Source organism: Dreissena polymorpha, chromosome 10, assembly GCF_020536995.1.
Source record: "Dreissena polymorpha isolate Duluth1 chromosome 10, UMN_Dpol_1.0, whole genome shotgun sequence".
Classification (NCBI taxonomy): Eukaryota; Metazoa; Mollusca; class Bivalvia; order Myida; family Dreissenidae; genus Dreissena; species Dreissena polymorpha.
The window spans coordinates 57,593,503-57,615,087 of NC_068364.1; the positions used below are offsets into that span (position 1 = coordinate 57,593,503).

General features: G+C 34.0%; 1 protein-coding gene across 1 annotated transcript in view; it reads right to left on the bottom strand.

The window, feature by feature from the left end:
- LOC127849145 (uncharacterized) overlaps positions 1-21,585 on the bottom strand; it is a 108,321-nt gene that overhangs the window by 64,240 nt on the left and 22,496 nt on the right. The window lies entirely within an intron of this gene.

Sequence of the window (21,585 nt, forward strand, 5' to 3'; positions counted from 1 at the left end):
AAGCGCTTTACTTTTCTACATTACATAAAGATATATCGATTTTTGTTTAAGTGTACGTGCTTGACATATTTATAAAAAGGCAGTGTTTATTTTTGTAATAAAATCGAAAATTGACATTTAATTTGATGCAATCCACATGTTTATACGCCAAGCGCAGTATGTCCGCTCTCGGCGGCCGATGTGTATTGCAATATATACAATGAAAAGCTGGGTTTCTGACATAATTTTCAATCGTTTTGTTGACGCGGAAGTGCTTTTTGGTGGCCAAAAATACTATGTTCCCTTTATTTAACCTAAATCAGTATTTTTTTTTTTACACTTGAAGGTTTGTACAGCGGGGATTTCGGTACCGGCGCGGGTTTATGTGCTTGTTAAGAATTACCGAAATCCCCGCTAAGATGCAACATATTATCCTGATTTATGCTTTGATTAAACATTGATAACTAATTGCAAAGTGTATAGCATATTGTAAATAAGGTAGTACGATATCATTTGTTTCATCAGATTTGTTTGGAAAATACTTTCTGAAGACTTATTATTACTATGTCATGTTATATTTACATATACTTTTGTGTAACCAATGTTTTAATGTACATTTTACCTTTTTATACATTCGTTTACACATTTTTTCACATTAATACACTTTAATAATGGAAAAATATTCTGATAAGAGTGTTTAAATGATAAACACTAATATGATTGTGTACAAATCAACATAATGCAAAGCAAAACCCAAACATAATGACATATAGACCCTTTAAGGCGTAATATGGGGGATTGGCGGTACACATGGGTGATTTCGGCTCTGGGCGTACGAATGTAGCAGTACCGAATCCCCGCTAATTATTTTCCAAAAGAAGTAACCGAATGGGAGATAATACATGTCACTGGTTGCTAATGAAAAAAAACCTATAATAATTTTGTTGACACTTGAAGTTTGTGTACAGCAGGATTTCGGTACCGGCGCGCGTTTTAAGTTCTAGTGTAGAATTACCGAAATCCCCACTGAAAGGCAACTTAATGCTGTCAAGAGTGCTTAATAATTAAAATTAATATCAAATTTGTTGCACCTTACATTCATGTGAAGTCAAAAACCATTCATACCGATGACCTATTGACCCTTTAAGGCGTAAATATGGGGATTTCGGTACTAGGCGGGCGAATGTAGAATTACCGAAATCCCCTTTTCATCATCGCACATTAGTGTAACATAAATTTTAACACAATATTGTAGGGAAACTCATATGAATCGCGTAATGTGAAAATGATTATTATGCTATATTTCGACCACGAAACTGACGTGACTTAATAACCGGACATTATGGAATGGAGCTACGCTTGCCGTATTTGACATAAGACCCATTTTCGCAAATTATCTTATCAATGCTTATATGAATTTGATTGCTATAATCTTATGCGTATTCGACACGGAATTATTGTCAAGGTTTTTCATTTTGTCAATATTTATCATAGCAGGGGACATTGCTGACATCAATATGGATACTGTTTTCATTTTCTGTCGAGAAATGATATGACTTATTATCAAGATTATTTTATAGTACGGTAGCGTTCTCTTCACAATTGAGATTTATTTGTACAGGTAAATTGCTCTTATACTCACCATTCGGACTCGACGATCGGCTCGAATAAAAATGTTAGTCGCTTAAAAGTACAAATTCATCATATTGAGCACGATAATTATTATTATTATTATTATTATTATTATTATTATTATTATTATTATTATTATTATTATTATTATAATTATTTATTATTAATAGCTTTTAGAAACTTATACCTTAAAAAAAATCCCATTGGAAAAAAAAAATCCCATGGGAAAAAAAATCCCATGGGACAAAAAAATCCCATGGGAAAAAAAATCCCATGGGATTTTTTTATTATTTTAAAACACGATATAACGCGTTGAAATCGCGAGAAATGCGCATCATTTGTTAAAAGGTAGTGTTTCTGAAGGTCAATGAATAAATCTCTAAAAATCAGAAAAAAATCCCATGGGATTTTTTTTTCCCATAAAAAAATGGGATTTTTTTTCTATCAAAGTAAATTGAACGAAAATAAGCACAAATGCTTTAACAATGCTTAAAATCGATAACTAAGCACAAACAAACGTGTTTTATTGTTTTGAAAATCCCATGGGATTTTTTCTCCCATAAAAAAAGCTGGAGAAAAATCCCATGGGAGAAACCAAAATTCCCATGGGATAATGAAAAATCCCATGGGAAATTACAAAAATCCCATGGGAACCCCAACTTTGCAAATAAAGTTCATAGTGAAGAAACGCATTTAACAAGCAAAAATACCAATTATTAATCACAAGTTAGACTTTTATCTTATACTTTATCACAAATAAGCAAACCTTCAAGAAAAAGGTACTTAAGTTTGCGAAATTTCGGTTTCGCAAAGTTTTCCGGTGGCCGTTTATAATAAAATTATTTTGCAAATGTCTAAGCAAACCCTCAATGGCATGTAAGCATTAGCCATTCGTAGTGACAACACCGTGAAAGTGTCAGCAATGTGATTAATTCTATTTGATGAGGTTTATGAGTAAACATTTTTAATGTTTTCTATTCTTGTCAGAATTTTAAGTTGTGGATGTCCATATTAATGTCCATATCCATATTAATGGTTGAGCTCATGATAAACTAGAAATTATATTAATTGTTTTCTTAATCTGCATCCTATCGGTCATGTGTTTCAGCCAAATACAGATCGAGCACAACCGAAAAGTGCGAACACAAACACAAGTTCTCATTATTATCAAGTATCAATTGACTTACACCCTGCATTTTTTACCTTACATGTGATTAGCATCCTGTAATTAAAAAGAGATTATCCTATGCACAGTTATGACGAAATTTAGTTAAAAACACAGAATTATGTATTTAAAAAAAAATGTATTATGTTACAGGATGGACGACAGTTAACGGGGGACTTAACGCTCTAAATGAAGCAGTAATGCCAAAGAAGGGATTAGCATGTAACCAGCTTAGTTAATCCTTGTTTTCGATACTATGGGACGACAAATAATAATATAATTAATAATTACATTCATAATTGTATTAATTACATAATTAATAAAATACATGTATTAAATACATGTATGATCAAGTTATTAAAAAGCATGATACTTTATATTTATGTTTTAATTTAGAACATTTACTATTCTCTGTTCTCTGTGCATATCGGGAGGTTTCAGAGTGAATTCTGAAAAACAAGAAAATTGTTATTGAACATAATAATTGTTTGTGTTATTTTCCACACTATCACGTTTGAAAAGAAAAATATCAAATGAGAAAAAGAGTGCATATCATACTGATGTAATTGCAAAAAATAAATTGTGGATAAGTAGGTGGTCTCCATTGTGTGATGCATGTAGAAGGTGGCTTAAAAGGAATTAGTCATTTATATTTGTTATTATTGCATGTCTTCAAATATGCATTTTGCCAATTCTGGTGCAACCTCAGCTTACAAAGTTTACATCTTACCGTTATTTTGGACATTGTGTGATTATAATATGGACAATATATTGTGTTCAAGTGTGTTGGGGTTGACTTTTTTAACAGGTATGTTTGTATATTCCAGACTTAATAGGTTTATTGTACATCAATTTATAACACAAATAGATTTTGATTGATACGCATGAATTTGCAAGTACATAACATCAACTATGCATATCTCGTGTTGTTTTTTAATCACTGTAATCCATGAGAAAACATAGTTAGCATGTTACAGTATGTTAAGAATAATGGAATATAAATGTACATTGTATACATTTTGTTTATTATGCCCACTAAGTTCATGATACATTTAATCTATTTTATGATTAATGATAAATTAACTCCCTCATAGTGATATTCACTATAATATAATCTTTACATCATAATAAATATACTGTATTGCATGCTGGTATGTGTTAAAAAAGATCACTATAAATACTGTTGTAGTTCATATTGACATCAGATATTGAATGTAACATGTATATTTTTCATGTTATGTATATTATTTTTTTAAAGGGTAAACAAACAGTTGGTTGTGTTAAATTCAAACTATGGGTGCCTGATGTGGCATTAATAGTGCTTATTGCTTTTAAATTTGTTTTTAGTTCACAAAGCATTTGTGAACACCTTTGTATGTAAAGAGTGAATTTTTGTTTTCTATCTACACTTATGTTAAGTTGGTAATAATATTGATTAATAAATATTGTTGATAACAAATATCATGGATATGCAATTGACAATTTACTTTTCCATAGCAACTTGTTAACTTAATTAATGTTGTTCTCATAAATTTTGATCTATCTTTGAACAAAAAAACAAAAATATATATATGGCAGCATAGATGACAACACACATTGTATCATGAGCAGTTATTCTTTTGTGTGCTCAAGTTTGAAGCCGTACAAAATGTTCCATTTCTGAATACACGCCTATTTCAAGAAAAATGATACATACATTTTTATATTATGATATATGCTTACCATGTTCCATATCTGAATGTAACAGTTTTGTTTTCATGGCAATCATGAGTATTTAATGATTTATAATACTGCAATTAATTCTGTACTTCGTATGTCAGTTATGTTCATCGCAATACGCGACAATGGAGTTAGTATCAACACAAACTGATCAGCGAAACAGTTAATGATACTCATTGAATTCAAACGTCATTTCATACAAACAGCAGTAGTATTCGGCGTTTGTTGACATGATAACACAAACATGGCATTACTTCGTCATTTTTAGTAATTGGATGTTTAAAATTTCGGATTTTGATTATTAAGATGTAGCACTTTTATAACATATGCTGAACTAAAAAAGTCGACCAGATTAGTCAAAATCGCGTTCCCAGCCACACACACCCACACACACATATTATTGTATGTACCATCACCATAGGTGGTGACTGTAGTTTGAATCTGTACATTTTATTTCGATTTCATAAAAAGATTTTAGATTCAGGTTTTATAAACATACCCGGGTCCGTTTAATGAACAGAGCCAGTATTGTGTGTCCTAGATCATAAGAATCATAAGATCTCTCACTTAGGGGGGTGGGGCGTAATCAGGACATGATATATAGTACACATTTATACCTCTCAAATACAACCTCTGCCCATGGTATTTAAGATTTAAACAATACTCTTTGTCTGGATAGAATACAACGGACATATAAATGAAAATAACAATGATTGGAAGTCAACAAACATAAAGCCTTATGTATTTGCTTTACGGCTCATTTAAGAATGGTATTGAAAACCTCAGTTAACTTAAACAAACGTCCATTCTATACCTACACTACACATTAATCCACTTCAACCGCCCAATACGATCACTTATGCTTAAACGGGACGTTTTCACAGTTTGACACAATGACGATTTTCAAAATAATTTTCGTAGATTTCACAAAGAAATGAAACATAATGTTTAAACAATGACACTAAGTCCTTATTACAAAAAATATTTATCATATTCGTTATGTTTATGGATGATCATTATTAGTCGTAATCGGTAAAATAATAAAGTGTTTTAACGCTCTTTCTCGGTGATTTAGAGAATACGTAAGAGAACTGGAAAAGTGTTAATGGTCCCTAGAAATTGATAAAGCCTTCGTGGCTTTAAAAAGGTCCCGAGTTCGAATCCCGGGGAATAAATATTTGTTTTCGACCTTTTTCTTGCTATAATAATCAGTTTCTTTATATAAAACATTATAGATTTGTGAACTTTTTAAATGAAATTATCAAAACAACGAACTCTATGAACGAGTCCTATAACAGTTTTAAATAGTCACAAAAACAATCTTGCTTTGATAGTTGGCAAATATAAACATATGATACAAGTTCCCTTAAGAGTTGAATCATGTTAATTAAATACGAAAACATAAACCACAACTTACTTGAAAATAGTTGTACACAACACAATCTGTAAGCTTTCGTTTGCATTCGGATGCGACCGCCCAAAGATTGAATGAACAATGGTGGTATTGATTTAATTATTCGTGTTTAACCACAAACAATGTACTGTGAAAACTGAATAGCCTTGAACCCCGGCTCGTATGAAGAGACGGCACAAACCACAATATCGTATGGAACGCCTCAGCTGTCTCGCCTATATACTTTATTTTCGTTGTCTGCATGTCTATGGTCGTTACGCGCGATTCGAATATCGTTAGGTACAAGCAACAAGTTGAAGAGTGAAATCTGCATTGTGTTATATATAGTTCATCTATCGTTCTGTACAAACAAAATTCCGTCTTGTGAAGTTCGCATTTTGTTTGGTGCAATTATCATTGTATTATGTTCAGAATTAACTTTGCTCTGTACAAAAAACTTTTTTTGTTGTGTGCAAATTACACATCGTTATGTGCTTTAAATAATGCGTTATGTATGTATGACGAGTTTTGATGTGCAATATACAAATTGGTATGTACATATTTCAATTGGGTTTATCCGATTTTATTGTTGTTCTCTACAAAGCGCACTTTGTTCTGTGCAATACACACTCCGTTATGTAGTTGTCTTTATGTTATAATTTCCGTTGTCTGCATATCTAAAACCGTTATGTACAGTTCAAATATCGTTGTGTCTAAACAGCAAGTTGTCTAGTGACCTACGCATTGTATTTTGTCCGTATCAAAAACTGTTCTGTACAAAAACAATACCGTGCTGTATATTGTGCATGTTGTTTTGTGTGTTTATAAGTCTATTCCGTATAAAGCTTATTGTGTTATGTACACAAAACATGTTATTCTTTGCAAAGAGCTTAATGTTGTGTACTTCTGCAAATTTGTTATGTACGTATTACGTGTTGTACTGTGGCATTATACACCTAGTTCTGTACAGATTTTAATTGGTTGTACGCACTTATACTTCTATAAAACTACCACTTTGTTTATGCAATTAGTACTTTCGTTTTCTGCATTTAATAAACCGTTCTGTCGATATTACAAATCGTCTTCTGATTTTCGCACTTCGTTCTGCGCATTATTGGAATCACCGTTCTGTCTGAAAACCAGATCGTTATGACTGCTCTTAACTTGGTTATGTGCAAACTACACTCCGTTCTGTGGTAAAATTGGCGGGAAATATGGAATTAGTCGAGGATTCCCGATTGACCCCACTGGGGGCCGACGAGATATAAGCGTAGTCCGTTTCGCTACGAAGTCGGGTATATGTTTTACTACGAAAACATTGTGTACATACACTACTTAATAAGGCGAGTTTCATCTTTTCTGGTGTTTATGGATTAGAGAACGTAGGATCCAGTAATGGTAGGCACTTATTTTCAATAACAAACTAATAACAAATGTGCGTAGTTTTCAACCTTTACATTTATTTTGAGGTAAAATCGAAATATTTTGATTTGAAGCAATGCATAAGGTGGTTATTATGTTAAAATAGTCAATTACGGTAACTTTAATTGAATAAAACTACATGTTACTTTGATTCATTGTACATTACACATTTTAAAGTACAAAAAATATTACGAACATGTATTTTAATTATACAAATGCTTTGTTTCAAAGGAAATTACAATGGGATTTTTTTCTCCCATTTTAAAATGGGATTTTTTTATTACTATATATTTTTATATATAATGGGCATAAAACCAATATACAGTCCTTAAATAACGTTAAAATACTTGCAAACGCAAATAAAACACGTTTTTTAAAATGTTCAAAATCCCATGGGATTTTTCTCCCATTTGCAAATTATGGGAGAAAAAAATCCCATGGGAGAAAAAATCATATGGTTCTACGCTGACTGATATATAAAGTCAAGCCATGATTCGTGGTCTCATATCCAAACTCGGTAGCTCCTGTGCGAAACTTTCACCGGAAACGACGGCACCGAGACGGGCGCTCGAACTTTGCGGAATGCGCGTTATATGTTATATATAATAGCGCGATGTGTTTTTTCTTGCCTCAAATTAGTAAGCCCAATCAGCGTTTTATTGTGTTCTTGCTTCTACTATAACAAGAATTTCCAACTGATACGAACATGAATTTTATTTTAATATGTTTATTTAATGCTCGGAAAACTCATTGTATATTTAGACTACTACTTATAAAACAAAGTCGGGTTTTCAACATCTGTTTTCGGCATATAAATTGTTATTCCAAACCAGATTTTACGCACTTTACTGTACAAAATACCGTTAGGGGCCACCGTGGTTACTCATTAAAATCCAGAGGGCGAGAATGCGAGAACGCGAAAGTACGATGACGACAGTGCGACAATACGATGGCGACAATGCGTTCGTACGATTGCGAAAACGCGCTAGTACGATGACGACAATGCGACAGTGCGACAATACAATGGCGGCAGTGCGATAGTACGGGGGCGACAATGCGATAGTCATATCGTACTGTCGCCGTGGTATCATCGCAATGTCGCCATCGTTCTATCGCATTGTCGCCATCGTATTGTCGCACTGTCGCCATCGCATTTTCGAATTGCCGCCATCATACTATCGCGTTATCGCATTGGCACCATCGTACTATCGCACTGTCGGCTATCGCCATCGTATTGTCGCACTGTCGTCATCGTATTTTCGCACTGTCGTCATCGTATTATCGCACTATCGAACTGTAGTATTGTCGCCATCGTACTATCTCACTGTCGCCATCGTATTGTCGCCACTGTCGTCATCGCACTGTCTGATTGTCGTCATCGTATTATCGCGTTCTCGCATTGTCGCCATCGTACTATCGCATTGTCGCCATCGTATTGTCACCCTGTCATCATCGTATTGTCACATTGTCGCCATCGTACTATCGCGTTCTCGCGTTCTCGCCCTCTGGATTTTAATGTGTAACCACGATGGCACTAACGGTATTCCGTAATACTGCTAAAGCACAGTATGATTAGGTCACTCCCAATGCTCAAATCTCTATGTCTATTTTAGTAACAACACATGTCTATGGAAGGATATTTAGGTAAAAGTTACATCATTCGTGGTGAATATTTACATTATGACTGATGCTTATTCTAATTTGCTTTATGACAATTCCAACATGCTTGTTGTCTATTCGTTTATACTTGATGATTGCTGCAACATTACATCATTCATGAATAATATTTACATTATGCGTGATGTTTATTCTAACATGCTTCATGACAGTTCCAACATGCTTGTTCTCTATCGGTTATACTTGATGATTGTTTCAACATGCTTGGTGACTATCCAATGTTTGTGTGTTCATTATTCCTGAACCAGTCATAATCGGTTTTGCCACTAAGCGTCATTAACAACGGCAGTTAGCAACAGGCAGTAAGCAGAATGCAAGTTACTAAATTATGACATCAGGTGGCGCGCGTTTATTTTCCGTATGTTGAATAAATTACTTTTCGGAAAAAAAAGCGAAAACATCCGAATCATTTTGACTAGTAAACTGAATAAGCTGAATTAGTTCCCTTCGTTATATAATCTCCATTAAACTAAATACGTTCATTATTGCCATGAAGACCAGTAAGTTTACACAATGAATTGACTGCCGTTAATGTTTTTGATATTTGTAAGATGCAATTGGCACTCAAGAAATTATACATGAATTTTATTTAGAACATAACGGGGCTGATGTGTTGGAATTGTGGCCCTTCCCTAGTCCAAATAATTACAGTAGACGTAATCTACCGATGTGCATTGCATATCGACCTCATATTTATAAAGTAGCCCAAACCCCCATTGCCACAGACCTGTGCGTGAAACTTTCAGATTTCTCTAGTCTGTTTACCATGCTATAATTACAATTTCTATAAACACATATTTATCATTTTATGACTATATAATGTCTGTGGTATACAGAGAAACCTGAAAGTTACAAGTACTCGTGTCTAGTACTGTACAACTATTGTACTCCTCGTTGAGAAAACAACTACTTCATCTACATGTATTAAAATATCATAAAACATAATTTTCAATCAAGTTGGAAAAAATCAATAAATAAATGTCATATAAACAGGTTTGTCATGAACGTTGACGTCGCTCTTGGTTACCAGAAAAATTCCCACGCACGGATTTCAACCGTCATTGTTTACAATTAATTAAGTGCATAAGTACTTGAATTTGTATAGTGTTTTTTAAAAGTGTCCAGCTACAGGTGGTTAGCGTGTGGCTATAATACTAGTTAGTGAAAACATATTTTGGAATGATAAGTAATCATATTATAACGAAAAATCAACTTTTCTTAAAAAAAAAATAAGTTAAATATATATTCAACAAGGTATCCAACTCGAAATCATCCGAAAACGGGATGCATCGTTTTAAACAGCCATTTCTTCATCAATTTTGCAGCGATTTTCACGATCTTGGTCTTATTCAACGCAGAAATAAATTTCCTTTCTGGAAATGTATATGTCTTGCAATATTTTTACAAATACTGGGTCAACTTTTAAGAAATAACACGATACACAACTCGCGTGACCCAGCTGTGATCGATCAGACAGTATTCATGACTGAAATCTTCACGGGGAAATAGGCATTTTCCCTGCAAAGTTCACGAACCTCGATACCATAATTCAATAAAACGTATGAAAAAAACATTCTTACCGTGCTTGCCGTAGAATTATGCATCAAAACTAACTGTCCAGCGCATTTTCAAACCTTTGTTTACATACATTTCAACCAACTGACATTTTAAACACAAGAGTGATTTCATTGCTCCAATGCGGAGTTGTGTCTTTACAACTGGAGATTTCATTCATAAATACGGTCTGATCGATCACAACTGGGTCAAGCGAATTATGTATAGCTTTATTTCTTAAAATTTGACCCAGCATGTGTAGAAATATAACAATATATATACATTTCCTAAAAGGAAATTCATTTCTGCGTTGAATAAGACCGGGTCATGAAAATCGCTGCAAAATTAATTTAGTAATGGCTGCTCAAAACGATGCACCCCGTTTTCGGATGATTTCGAGTTGGAAACCTTGTTTTATATAAAACGGTAGTGATTTTTTTTTATAGAAAATTTGATTTTTCGTTTTAATATGATTATTTATCATTCAAAAAGATGTTTTCACTAATTATTATCATAGCCACACGCTAACCACCTGTGTGTCCAGCACGTGTGCCGGGAGAACAGGGCTTAATGTATTTTTTGTTAAGCTCTATAATATTTATATCCAATCTGTATGAAAAAATGTCGGTGAACATTAGTCCGGTGTTAATTTCTGAAAATATTGAGGCATTCGTTAATTATGGATCTAAAACGGAACATTAATCCGCAAAAAACATGAAATTATTTCGAAAGAAAGCAATAAGAGTTTCAATTCTACATGAGTAAGTCTCGCTGTGCACGATTACGCTCTTACTGCTCGTATATATTTGACTCTTGGCAAATACCTAGTGTTTTATTTTGCTTAATCTAAATTGTGTCATGCATCTATATGTACTTATAGCAGCATGACCAACAGCTCTTTCATATGTGAAAGAGATTGACACGAAATACCTACCCATCTATAATAAAGTTTATATGTACACTTCAATATTATAGTTTTAAAGCATTTTATGTGGTGCAATATAAAAGTACTCTAGTAAATTTGAAATTATGTAATCGATTTCCTCTCAACATACATGCAAAGTTCCAGATAACTTTTTCAGCAAAATCTTGGTTTACACTCTATAATAATCCAGCCTTAAAGTCTATTATTAATTCGTTTTTTCAGGTAAATATAATTTTTGGCACATCCGCATTTAGGTTTATAGTCTAAGAAGAGCTCATGACAATTGCCGGGTTACAGCAGACTTTTTGCGATAAAAGGACCAGATAATGGAAAACGTTCGGCTTTTCGACTGTTGTAAAGATGGTCTGTTATTCATAATAACGTTAAAGTGCTGTTGATTTCATAATTGTAATGAGGGCCTAGACGAGTGGGAACTCATTGATAAAATGTTTACATTATATGCATTGATATTGAGTTTTACGCATGATCACACATTTTGAATTCTTATTTTATTTTTCCAATGTGTAACCGTACGCACAGAATTTAAGTCTACTTTTTTACTAAATTTAATTCAATTTTTTACGACTTTAAGCGTCATATCTGGAGCTCTGCATACATGCATTAGTAGCATATATTGAAATATATCCATAGACTTTCTGTGGTTATTGAAGGTAAATTACTGTACAAAAATTATGGTTAGTCATTAACCAAAAAAAAGTTAAGTCTACAAACACGCGGTTAATTTCGGTTCAGTAGCAAATATCTTACAAAGGTGCGCAACTTCTCCTATAACATAAAATTTCCGTTATACGCCGTAAATTTCCGTAGTCCTCCGTAGCATTTCGGAATGACTGTCAATTGACATCATTGTATCATGCATGATAGTATGTTGCTTTGTGCTTGGGTGAAACTCACATCTTACCATCGCGTTAATTTATTAAACGCATTAATATTTGATTCCATTATGCACTGCGCCTATTGCACAAGTCTCTCTGCACAAACCAACATACACATATGCAGCATGCAATTAACGAACAAGAATGTTGCATCTGTACACATGCATGATACCATTAAGCAGAATGTAAATAGAAATTGGACATCAGGCAAGATGTAAGTGTCATCAAGCATGAAAAGGTGTCTACATACTAATTGAAAGTACCATCAAGAGTCATGACACAGTCACAAAGAAGGATGTAATTTTTACCCAAATACCCTTCCATATTTGTCGGCACTGTGTGTTTGCTTAATTTCACTGAAGAACGTCTACTGGTAAATCTTACAAAAAAAGTGATAAATAAGACTAAGTAGCAATTTTTTCGGCGTTGCTGTTTAACGTCAAATTTGGCCTTTCAACGAACTTCTTAAAACCCATTGAATTTTAATGAAGAAGTTTCCCGCTTGTAGGTCCGAATGAATTAAATCAAATTTTGCAATTGGCAATTTGATAGAAATCCCAATAAAACATTGCACATAGCTTTCTGAAATAAACAGGCCACATTGAACGCATTCACGATATTCAACAGCTCTCTTTGCAAAGACCTATCTAGTGTTTCTTGGCCGTGTAAGATCTATAATTAGAACATCGTCACCTAAACATCTACTAATAGAAGAGCATATTTTAGGGAAACAAATTCAATAAGAGTATAAAACGTCCACGATCAATAATGTGTAGTTTGTTAAAGATATCACGGCAGTAAAAACATAGCACTTTAAAGAGACCACAATCTGGTACATTTGGTCAAACCGAAACCAATGCTTAGCCCAGTTATTTTAAAAATAATTTCAAAATACCACGATACACGTCAATTGGCTAACAAATACATTTGTAAGTTTAACCTCACTCAAAAACAGTATTTATTGAAGACAGGGCGTCAACAATGTCCGAGTTTCTTCAACGTAGCTTAAGTACCTAAAGTACCTTTCCGTTTGATTTATCGCAGGATCCTGGGTCCGCACCCACAGTCTTTTAAAGTGTCTGCATTAAAAAAGATAATAATTGTTGTTTGTAATAATCTTTGACAGCTCATAAAAACATGTAAATCCTCAATTCGTAGAGTTTCAGTATGATTTCATTTATTTAAAAAATAAAGACGGTTAACATATTTTATACACACATATATTAGTAGCTATACGCCATATAACATAGGACATAATGTATATTATAAATCAAAGCGCTGAAGGCACTTTAGTTGTTCGCTGTTGTCGTCCTTGATTAGCTTGTTCGCATTGCATATGCTTATCATTGTGCACAGGCTAATCTTATTTGACGTGCATTAAGCCTCGTTTTCCATGAAAGCAGCCAATATGTGCATATTTTAATGATAAACACTAGACTGGCCAATGGCGTTTACAAGCTGGTATATACATTCACTGCTAGAGCAGAATCATTTGTCGTCTGCTGCAGACAGGCAGTGGTAATCGTTCCTAGCAGAGTGAGTTGTGGTTCTTGCCGTACTTAAGTCTTCTAAGCACCTACTGATTTGCATTTATTACCCATTCTCTTGAAACGCCGACTAATAAAGTGCGATAAACCGCCTTTAAGCACTTGGCACATTAACAAATAAGAACATTCCACACCTAACCGAGAACCGACGTCTTTAATCGCGAAACTATTACCAGAAATTGAATACCGCCAGAAACAACAATGAGCTCACTTCGATTAAATATAAATACACTATATTCATTGCGTCCTAAGCAATCAAACATATCAACCGAAAATACCAGCGAATACAGTATTATATATGACATCGGTCTTATATATCGCCTCAGACATGCGAGAGCGCCACGATGAGTGAAGAGTGTGTGTATGAGAGTTTGTTTACAGGTCCTACTGGCCTCTTCACGAGATTTGTGTAGCCCGACCTTAATGATGAATGAAATGGATGTAGTAACAGTTATATGAACACGATATATACGTACCAATATCCATGTGAGCATATACTAATAATAATTAATTTTTTAATCGCCATAAGCTTGAAATAAACGTAAATAGATACAACAAAGACCAATTCGGAGACTTTAAAAATTTTAAATTACCTCCCCTGCAATAGAAAATATATATGGAGACTCGCATTCTATGGAATATCAAAATCTCAATATATCTTTCTCCGAAATTTTTTTCTGGTAAAAATCATCTTAAATTTAGCTGTATATTCGTATGTAATTAACTAAACAAGAGTTATAAAAAGGCATCGCAAAAAATATCGCGTTTTACTTCAATAAGTTACCTCCCTTAAGCCTATCGGAATATCAAAAATACGTATATAAACAAAACGCGTTCCTTGCATAAGTGATAATAAAGCGCGTGCCCGTGCCACTCGTCCTCCAAATACTTACTAAATATAGTACAACGTATCTACAATCATTGCGACTAACTCATACCTCAGTAAATAAGTCACCAGGATAAATATACGTTTAGGTAATTAAGATATAAAACATACATATAAAAATTTACATGTTCCCTGTCTGCCGAACCCGATCCATGGACTATAGCCACAAGAGGTTTCTATGTACCTATGTAGCCGGATTGCGCCCTCAGAGCGCCCAACACCGACACAGATCACGCTACTCTCCGGTCAAACACAATACTACATAGGACTGCTGCCTTTGTCACCATATTATCAGAATCATTAACGTGCAAAATGGAAACTTTCAACTGTCCTTTCACTTCATACATAAGCCATTGCCGATCTTCAATGATCGCTTATTTCCGAGAGATGCATTTTATTTTTTTCAAACTTCGAATTTTGATATATGTTTAACTTATTCATTTAGATTACATTATTTTCACTATAAATATTGACTTTGATCCAATTATCATCTGAAAAATACGATTTCGCGATTTCTTCAAAGATCGAGCGAGCCTTTTTACCTGTTTACTTATATATATCTAATTTAAGGTTACACAGATGTAAATTCGTCGTGGCCGAGTGGGTAAGGCGATGAAATTGAAATCTTTTGGGATTTTCCCGCGCAGGTTCGATTCCTGCCGACATCGCATACTTTTTCGACGCGTTTTATTTCTTTTCTAACGTAATTTGATTTAATATAGCACATAAGCTATGTTTATTGTTAAATATGTTGAAAATTGTATGCACATCCTTCAATTTTAAAATTAAAACAACGTTATGGCTAAATTGATTAATTTACTGCTGAAAATACGAATGATGCATGTTGCATTTTTATTTTTATTTCAAAAAGTAAACGGTAAATCTGTCTATTTTTTGGTATTTTTGCTGTATATAGTGTTTCTATAAAAACTTAGTTTAAAATATAACTTAAATGATACTATTTTGAATTTTATGACACTTTGTTTTTAACCGACCCAATTTTTACTTGGCTGAAATCACTTACATTTCATGGCGCTATTCCATAGATTAAAATTTGTAAAAAATAAATGTCTGTAAAAGAATACTTATTTCATCTTGTTTAAACTTTAAACACCTTTACTGCATCTGTACACACCAACTGCATGCCCATATTTGGAAATTTGAATGAATTATGGAACTTTTATATACCCCAGGGGTGAAAATAAACTGGACAAAAGCCGAGCGTGAGGGTGGTTTTGAAAAAATCGGTTTATTTTTTTTTAAGCATGGAAAGCTACCTACAAATTTGCATGTAGTTTAGTGAAATGATGCTGATTAGGAAAATAATTTATTAAATTATATTTGGATATGTGCCCATTAGAGGTGCGCAAGCTTAAAAAGGTAGAATTACCGAAATTCCCGTTCTTACACGTTGTAGCATGGATCGGGTATTGAACACGATACACGTGTGTATTAGCACCCTACTGTAGTCCCGGCGGGGTTATCAACTGCACCAATACACCGGTAAGCAACCAGGGGAATATCATATGAAAAAAGAACTATCATGCATGTTTGATTTGTTAAAGTGTGTCACAAAATTTCCCTAACTGCTGATGTCGGCTATAATTTCGGTATAAACATGCAAAGAAATTAACATATATATAATGTTAATGCCGATATGTTATTGGACATTTTGTATGTCAAATGTTCATTATTTGTATTAAAATTAAGACGATTGTATTGAACACGATACACGTGTGTATTAGCACCCTACTGTAGTCCCGGCGGGGTTATCAACTGCACCAATACACCGGTAAGCAACCAGGGGAATATCATATGAAAAAAGAACTATCATGCATGTTTGATGTGTTAAAGTGTGTCACTAAATTTCCCTAACTGCCGATGTCGGCTATAATTTCGGTATAAACATGCACAGAAATTAACATATATTTAATGTTATTGCCGGTATGTTATTGGACATTTTGTATGTCAAATGTTCATTATTTGTATTAAAATTAAGACGATGCTTATTTGCCAGAAAGCGTTTATTTCAAATTCAAAACAAGCAATAATCATACATAATACCAAAATATAAAACTAACAAAAGGACAACACTCTCGCTTAACGCAACGTTCAGAAGCACGCGCACTTAACAAAATTATTGCAACTAATGCAAGCTGTAATTAATATGTGACTACTTGCTATACAACCAGTATCATGCGAAAATTGATCTTATTTAATTGTGGTTCCCTCTTTGAATTTATGTTGCCTGTCGACTTTTAGAATAATGTGTCAGTAAGAAATGTATTGCTTGCTCTACAACCAGCATCATGCGAAAATGGATCTTATTTAATTGTAAATCCCTCTTTGAACTTAAGTTGTCAGTCGACTTTTAGAATAATGTGTCAGTAATAAATGTTTTTCTTCAGTTTCACATGTTTTTTTAAGAAAATTTAGTGAAAGATGCAAATGTGTCTTATTTATTTTTTTCTGTGTCTTCAATGTATCTTATTTATATGTGACTGCGTGCTTATTTTTTTTCAAGAAATGAAAGATGCAAATGTGTCTTATTTTAATTTTATCCATGTCTTAAATGTGGCTTATTTATATAAGATAAAATGATATACTGCCAGTGTCATGCAAAAAAGGATCTAATTTCTTAATATCCACATTCACGCTTTGTTCTTTATTAGCATCGTCTTTAATTAGGCTATCTATTTAAAGCACAGATTACTGTGAACTTAATAATTGTGCAACGGTGATGTTGATCCATTATCGTTGTTAATTTAAAATGTAGACAACAAGTTAGCAATTAATGAAATCAGTTATTTTGGAAGTAAATCTAATTTTTTCTGTACAGAAGCCAGGTGGATGTGTATTGCGGATAAGATAGGGATCACCACAACAAGTTTCTAATACACAGTATAGACTTCCCCTATTATTGTATTTGTTATTTACCTGATTGGAATAAATAAAGTGTTAAAGATCATTTCATGTGAAAAGCAGGATTTCTGACATAATTTCAATCGTTTTGCTTTTATACACAATTTCATGGAACAATGAATATATTGGCGCGATGGAACACAATTTATAAATCAAGCTGACAGTATAGTATCATTTTTTAATTATGTGTAATTTAATTCGCATCTCTCCCTTAACTCGTTCAATGACACGTGAACTTATATCAATTATAAAACATCACGTGCATCATTAAATATTTTTTTTTAATTATGAAAACATATATGTTCTACATGGTTTTGTTTAGTTTTTTTTCTCAACCAGAGAGACATTATAAAACATTGTTATATATAAAGCGCTTTACTTTTCTACATTACATAAAGATATATCGATTTTTTTTTGTTAAGTGTACGTGCTTGACATATTTATAAAAAGGCAGTGTTTATTTTTGTAATCAAATCGAAAATTGACATTTAATTTGATGCAATCCACATTGTTTAGCGGCCAAGCGCAGTATTCCGCTCTCGGCGGCCGATGGTGTATTGCAATATATACAATGAAAAGCTGGGTTTCTGACATAATTTCAATCGTTTTGTTGACGCGGAAGTGCTTTCTGGTGGCCAAAAATACTATTGTTCCCTTTGTTTAAACCTAAATCAGTATTTTTTTACACTTGAAGGTTTGTACAGCGGGGATTTCGGTACCGGCGCGGGTTTATGTGCTTGTTAAGAATTACCGAAATCCCCGCTAAGAGGCAACATATTATCCTGATTTATGCTTTGATTAAACATTGATAACTAAATTGCAAAAGTGTATAGCATATTGTAAATAAGGTAGTACGATATCATTTGTTTCATCAGATTTGTTTGGAAAATAATTTCTGAAGACTTATTATTACTATGTCATGTTATATTTACATATACTTTTGTGTAACCAATGTTTTAAATGTACATTTTACCTTTTTTTACATTTGTTTACACATTTTTCACATTAATAAACTATTTAATAATGGAAAAAATATTCTGATAAGAGTGTTTAAATGATTAACACTAATATGATTGTGTACAAATCAACATTAATGCAATGCCAAAACCCAAACATAATGACATATAGACCCTTTAAGGCGTAATATGGGGGATTGGCGTAAACATGGGTGATTTCGGCTCTGGGCGTACGAATGTAGCAGTACCGAAATCCCCGCTAATTATTTTCCAAAAGAAGTAACCGAATGGGAGATAATACATGTCACTGGTTGCTAATGAAAAAAAACACTATAATAATTTTGTTGACACTTGAAGGTTTGTACAGCAGGATTTCGGTACCGGCGCGAGTTTAAGTTCTAGTGTAGAATTACCGAAATCCCCACTGAGAGGCAACTTAATGCTGTCAAGAGTGCTTAATAATTAAAATTAATATCATTTTTTTGCACCTTAACATTCATGTGAAGTCAAAAACCATTCATACCGATGACCTATTGACCCTTTAAGGCGTAAATATGGGGATTTCGGTACTAGGCGGGCGAATGTAGAATTACCGAAATCCCCTTTTCATCATCGCACATTAGTGTAACATAAATTTTAACACAATATATGTAGGGAAACTCATATGATTCGCGTAATGTGAAAATGATTATTATGCTATAATTCGACCACGAAACTTGACGTGACTTAATACCGGACATTATGGAATGGAGCTACGCTGGCCGTATTTGACATAAGACCCATTTTCGCATATTATCTTATCAATGCTTATATGAATTTGATTGCTATAATCTAATGCGTATTCGACACGGAATTATTGTCAAGGTTTTTCATTTTGTCAATATTTATCATAGCAGGGGACATTGCTGACATCAATATGGATACTGTTTTCATTTTCTGTCGAGAAATGATATGACTTATTATCAAGATTATTTTATAGTACGGTAGCGTTCTCTTCACAAGTGAGATTTATTTGTACTGGTAAATTGCTCTTACACTCACCATTCGGACTCGACGATCGGCTCGAATAAAAATGTTAGTCGCTTAAAAGTACAAATTCATCATATTGAGCACGATTATTATTATTATTATTTTTATTATTATTATTATTATTATTATTATTATTATTATTATAATTATTATTATTATATAGCTTTTAGAAACTTATACCTTAAAAAAAATCCCATGGGAAAAAAAATCCCATGGGACAAAAAAATCCCATGGGAAAAAAATCCCATGGGATTTTTTTATTATTTTAAAACACGATTTAACGCGTTGAAATCGCGAGAAATGCTCATCATTTGTTAAAAGGTAGTGTTTCTGAAGGTTACATGAATAAATCTCTAAAAATCAGAAAAAAATCCCATGGGATTTTTTTTTCCCATAAAAAAATGGGATTTTTTTTCTATCAAAGTAAATTGAACGAAAATAAGCACAAATGCTTTAACAATGCTTAAAATCGATAACTAAGCACAAACGAACGTGTTTTTTGTTTTGAAAATCCCATGGGATTTTTTCTCCCATAAAAAAAGCTGGAGAAAAATCCCATGGGAGAAACCAAAATTCCCATGGGATAATGAAAAATCCCATGGGATTTTACAAAAATCCCATGGGACTCCAACTTTGCAAATAAAGTTCATAGTGAAAAAAACGCATTTAACAAGCAAAAATAACCAATTATTAATCACAAGTTAGACTTTTATCTTATACTTTATCACAAATAAGCAAACCTTCAAGAAAAAGGGTACTTAAGTTTGCGAAATTTCGGTTTCGCAAAGTTTTTCCGGTGGCCGTTCAATGTAGACACAATATCCGGGCAGCTTGAAGAAACTATACTGTACTCTGATTCTGAAAGTGAAGAGTCGGATGTGATGCGTGTACATTTTCACAATCAACTGATGTTTTTGATGATATTTTGACAGAAAGCCTTTCAGTGCAGAAAGTATTGAAATGTTTAATACCTCCGGGATGAACCGGGAGTCACCGATAAGGACCTGTTTGGCACTGGGAACAACCGGGACTGCATAGGGAACAACCGGGATGGATTATGTACCGTAGCTATACCGGGCCTCTGTCGGCATTCACCAGGCTCCCCGTAGCTCTGCCGGGGTCTGTTTGGGCCCCGGTGGAGCTACGGTGCCGTCCCGGTTGTTCCCGGTGCAGTCCCGGTTGTTCACAGTACCACGCCGGACGTTGTCGGCCATTCCCGGTGACTCCCGGTTCATCACGGAGGTATTAAACATTTAAATATTTTACCGGTGGAGCCCCGGTTGTCCCCGGTTGTCCACGGTTCATCCCGGTGAAGCACCGGTTCATCCCGGTAGGGTCCCGGTAGATGCCTGATCACGCACCGGGGCTCCGCCTGCATCATAGTGAGACCGGACCTTAACCACATTGTACCAAGAGGTAAATTTACCGGCCGTCATGTACGCAGTAAACAATAACCTGTGACAGAAACCCACTGCCACGCTTTAAAACAATACATTGATTAGGAAATTGCGGATTTGTGCCATTGGGGTCCTACTTTCCACACCTTACGGCTGTTACAGGTGTTCATTTTACAAGTAAAATCATGTATACGAACATGAAAGTCATTAGTTGGCGATTTCAAGAAAATCGCTTTGATAGATAAAATGTAATAATCAAAATCCGTATGAGGTAAAGAAGGATCGAAGATGTGACATGGGATTTACTTTGACATAAGCAGAGTTTCGAGATAACATAACAAGCATCGAATGTTTTTTGATAAAGAATACCGTATGCTAAAAACCTATCGTCGGTCTCTATCCAAAAGAACGTATAAGGGATTGTCACAAGGTGAAGATGCGTAATTTTTATTGAGACCGACGACATTAGGTTCTCGACTCTCAACT